Raw genomic sequence first — 5,501 nt, forward strand, 5'->3', positions numbered from 1 at the left:
TTCAAACAAGTTTAACAAAAACTTTCATTTAAATTAGTGAAATGCTATAAAATAGTGCCTTAAAAAAAGAATTTATCACTCAACCAAGTAGTACCTAAATGCAAGCAACTACTACTCATGCAAGTTATCATATCTAACAAAGGAAAATAAAATATTGGTGTTGAGAGAGAGAGATGTTACCTTCGGAAGTCAGTTACCGACCTCCCCACACTTAAGGCTTGGCACGGTTCTCCGTGCCATCAGTGATGAGCATAGTGGGGTTAGCGGTTCGTCATGGCTCTTCATGATGTCATGTGAAGTGGAGTCTGGGGTATCTTTTTCTTCTGGAGGTGGGTGAGTGCTAAGAAAAAGCTCCTTCAAGTAGTTGTATCGATGCTTGTTACGGTGCTCTATTTGCTCAATCTGCCGGTTTTGCCGGTCAAACCACTCAAGGATCTGAAGGAGTAGATAATTGGTGGATGGTGTCTATGGAGTGGATGATGGTGGAGCGGAAGAAGAAGGGGCTTCGAAAGACTGGCCTTCGGTCCGGCTCACGGAAGGTACTGGAGGTCTGATATACTTCCTATTCGGGACATACTAATCATCCCTAGAAATCATGGCCTTCATATCCCCAGCCCGATAGGAGACTCCAGCTGCAGATACCAAGTATGTAACCAATGCAGGAAAAGGTAGGTTGCCCGCGATCTGCACTTGTCCCATAGCCTGTCTGATGAGGCGTGGAAGGTTAAGAGGTTGCTCTATGAGGATGCACCAGATGAGAATGGCCATGCCAGCAGTGAGGGTGGACTAATGAGTGCTCAAAAAGATGTAGTGGGACATAATATGTGCCCACAAGCGAGCCTCCAAGGTGAGTGCTTGGGGAGAGATGCTTTTGGGTCTAGCCTGGTGTTGTCTGTAGATGCAGCTGCTGTCAGGTTGGGCTATGACTCCAAGGACGCTGTCCCAATCAAACTGGTATGTTTGGCGCCCAAGCTGGGCTGCCTAATAGGCATTCAACCCCTCCGGGCTAGGTGAAAGATCCAGTACTCTCTGAATGGCACCTTCGGAGACAGGAACTTGCTTTTGGCGAACATAGACAGACTGCAGGGTAGGCGAGTGAAAGTTGGAGTAGAATTCAACTAGCCAAGAAAGATTGGCTTCCCACAGCTGCCTCCTTAAGAATCCCCACTATTTCCTTTTAATGCGGGGCACCACAAAATCAACGAAGTGCGTCGAAAGGATGATGAGGTGCTCATTATGGTAGTTCTGCTCTCCTAAGATGGGGAACATCCTCTCATTGTAACGGTTGGTGAAGCGTGCGGAGTCCGCTTCAACAACTCGAATAGTCCTCTTCACCTGCTTAGTAGGTGGCTTGACTGTTGTGGATGGTTGTGCCTTAGCCGGTGCTCTTTTAGTTCCTCTCTTTGCCGGTGTCTTTGATGATTGGATTTTTGACGGTTTAGAATTTCACTAATGAAATCTCGTTGTAAGTATAGTTTCTAAACCAAACAATAATCCTTTCATGCAAACAGTTGTTTGTCACTAGTACAAACCCCTAAATTTATAAACGAAGTATTGAACCTCGGGTCGTTCTCCCTAGGAATTACAATAAAGTGTCTTGTCATTGGTTTGAGTTGTTTTGGGGTTTTGATAAGAGGCATGAAAGTAAATGGCAATGAAAGTAAACTAACAACTATAAAAGACTCTTGGCAAGGTATGAGAACTAGAAGTCCTATCCTAGTTATCCTTCTCAATTGTGATGAGAATTGTTCATTACTACCACTTAGTTAACTTCTAACCATGAAGGAAAGTCAAGTGGATGAATCAATTTGATTCCTCAAGTCCTAATCAACTCCTAAAAGAAAGACTAGCTTTAGAGGCATTCAAATCAATTAGCAACTTCTAATTATCAATCAACAAAGGAATTAGATAACTCAAGAGTCACTAATTACTCTACCTAGGCCAAGAGGAACAAAACCTACACTAAAATCCAACCAAGCATTTCATCAAACACTTGGAAGGCATAAAAGAAAAGCATAGTAAATTGATAACAAGAATAGAATCTAACAACAATCATTGCAAAGAATTAATCAACAATCAATCAAGGAAATCACACTTATCATGAATTACCTCAAATTGCATTATTGAAAGAAAACAAAGGGCAACAATCTATCCAAAACAAAATGAAGAATTACAATTATTAAAGCACATAACTAGAAAGAGAGAGAGGAGAAGATTAAGAATTGGTAAATGAAAAGTGAATCAAAGCATGAATTAAACCCAGATCTAAGAGGGAGATTAACCTAATCCTAATCCTAATTCTAGAGAGAAGTGAGAGCTTCTCTCTCTAAAACTAACTCTAAAACTAAACTATGACTAATTGGTACTAACATCTCATCCTCATAATAATGTCTTCCCCTTAAACCTTCATCCTTTTATTCCTTTCTCTTAGCAATTGGCGCCAAAAATGGGTTCAAAACCCTCTCAAATCGCCAGGCACGTGTTGCATTAATGAAGTCATGTGCCACCATCGGCGCGTGCGCGCACGGTACGCGTGCGCGTCCCTGGCCTGCTTCTCAATTCTTTGGCTTTTTGTGCTTCTCTCCACTTGCATGCTTTCTTCCTTGCTTCCTTTGATCCATGCCTAGCCTATTTCAACCTGAGATTACTAGCAAACACATCAAGGCATCTTATGGAATCAAAGAAGAACTAGAATTCATCAAAACAAGGCTTAAAAAGCATGTTTTTACACTTAAGCACAAATATGGGAGAGATAACAAAACCATGCTAATTCATAGGCTAAATGTAACAAAAGGTTATCAAAACACTCTAAACTCAATACAAAATAAACCGTCAAATTAGGGTTTGTCAGTCTTGTCAGAAGCCTTCTCTTTTTTGGTTGCCATCCTGAGGAAGGAAGAAAGAGAAGGAGTGTCAAAAATAGATAGCTAAAAACCGGAATGAAGAGAGTTCAAGTGATAATGAATGCTAAAGAAAAGATAATATCTTAAATACAAGGTAGCTACAACATGCAAGTAAGACATCAATTAAAATCATGAAGGCATATCATAACAACTAGATGCGAGAGGGTTAAAAGCATGCAAGGAACAAGCATGAGAAGCATAGCTCAAGCATCAATATCAACAATAATGATCACATGTAACAAAATAATGAGCACTTTTATGTTGACAATTAGTGACTAATATACTCAATACACATGGATTGCAAGGGTTGTGAAAAAGAGGCATTAAAGTGTAAGAATACAATAGGAAAGAATTCAAAAATGCCATGAGAGCTTTTTCACAAATACTTGGTGTGCAATTAAAAAATAGGAAGGTAATTAATCCAAGCATATATGAGACCCAAAATAAAGTGTCAATTGTCAAAGCACTCCTCGTAATAAAATATAGCAAAATAATCACCCAAATAAAGCTCCAACACCAACATAAAAATGCAAGATAAAAGAATGAAAAAGGAATGAAAAATAACAAAGCTAATATAAAATTAAAAATAAATAAAATTGTTAAATACAATAAATAAAAGTAGAATGAACAAGTAGAAGAGAGGAAGAAAAGAAACCTTAAAGAAAAGTTGGAGAGAGGGGAATAAATGGAAGTAAGAATGAGAGAAGAGGGGTAGGAAGAGAAGAAGAAAGGAAAGGAAATCGTAGCTGCCGGAGTTAGTAGTCTCCGGTGGTCGTCCACCGGTGGTGGTGGAAGAAGGGAAGAAGAAGAAAGTAAGAAGGAGGGAAGAAGAAGAATGAAGAGAAGAGAAGAAGAATCTGGATTAGTAAAAGAGAAGAAGAATGGAAGAATGAAAATGCAAGCGATTAAGTGATGTGGCGCATATGACGCGCACGCGTCGCTTGTGCGTACACCTGGGTGGGAAAAAATGCAAGCGACGCGTAAGTGTCGGTCACGCGTACGCGTGACCACTGTTCGTGCTAGACGCACGTTTCTAGCACCATGGCCGCACAACTCTCTGCCCATTTCACCAATTTACGTCGATTTGCATCCCACGCGTACGCGTGGGTCATGCGTACGCGTGGGTCATGCGTACGCGTGGGGTGGCTTGTGCGCCAGGCACCCCTCCCGCTTGTTTCCAGCGTAACTCTCGATCCATTTTCAATATAGAGCGAACCTCCATATGATGCGTGCGAATCGCTGACGCTTACGCGTCGGAGGCACTTATATATATATATATATATAGAAAAGTAAAGGTAACCATGCAGAATTAGAATTTAACACTAATATAATTAAAATAAAACTAATAAAAAAAGAAGATCATACCATGGTGTGTTACCTCCCACCTAGCATTTTTCTTTAACGTCCTTAAGTTGGATGGTCCATAAGCTCAGTCCTCTTCCTGTGCTGGATCCTTCAAGAGGATCTTCAGCTCCTTGTTGTTCTTCATCTTCGCACCATGATGCAGCTTCAGGTGGTGTCCATTGACTTTGAAGAAGGTGGGGCTTGAGGGGTGACTCAGGTGGACAACTCCGTATGGTTTCACCTTCTCCACCACGTAAGGTCCATCCCACCTTGACCGCAGCTTGCCTGGCATTAATCTCAGCCTAGAGTTGTAGAGAAGGACTTGATCCCCAGCTCTAAACTCTCTCCGCTTGATGTTCTTGTCATGCACTGCCTTCACCTTTTCCTTATAGAGGCTTGAGTTCTCATACGTCTCTAGTCGAAGGCATTCCAATTCTTGTAGTTGCAGCTTCCTTTCTATTCCAGCTCCTCCTAATCCTGAGTTGCTTTCCTTCACAGCCCAGTAAGCTTTGTGTTCCACCTCTACCGAAAGGTGACAAGCTTTTCCATAGACTAGGCGGAACAGACTCATGTCGATGGGTGTCTTGTACACAGTCCTATAAGCCCAAAGCGCATTTGCAAGTCTAGCACTCCAATCCTTCCGATGAGGCTTCACAATCTTCTCTAGTATGTGCTTTATCTCCCTATTGGACACTGAAGAGAGAACTTTTGCATGGTCTAGAATTCAGAATAAATTTCCGTTGCAAGTATAGCTTCTAAACCAACAAAAGTCATTTCTTACAAACATTTTGGTTGTCACAAGTAACAAACCCCTAAATAAATTGATAACCGAAGTATTTAAACCTCGGGTCATCTTCTTAAGGAATTGCAGGGATGTATGTTCTTATTATTGGTTATGAGTCTTGTAAATTGGGGGTCTTGAAAGTAAGGAACAAGTATGTTAAATGATAAGAAAAATAAAATAGTAATGATAAAATAAACTCTTGGCAAGGTATTAGAATCGGAATTCCTATCCTAGTTATCCTTATCAGGTGTGATAAGAATTGGGTTTTAATCCCACTTAGTTATCCTTTATTAAACAAAGGAAGGTCAAGTAGACTAATTAGCTTGATCCTCAAGTCCTAGTCAATCCCTGTGGGAGGACTAGCTTTAGAGCGATCTAGATCAATTAGAATCTGCCCATTTCAATCACTGCTGAGTTTGACAACTCAAGTGTTACCAATTACCTAACCAAAGCCAATAGTAAATAATCTA

Source organism: Arachis duranensis, chromosome 1 (assembly GCF_000817695.3).
Source record: "Arachis duranensis cultivar V14167 chromosome 1, aradu.V14167.gnm2.J7QH, whole genome shotgun sequence".
Classification (NCBI taxonomy): domain Eukaryota; kingdom Viridiplantae; phylum Streptophyta; class Magnoliopsida; order Fabales; family Fabaceae; genus Arachis; species Arachis duranensis.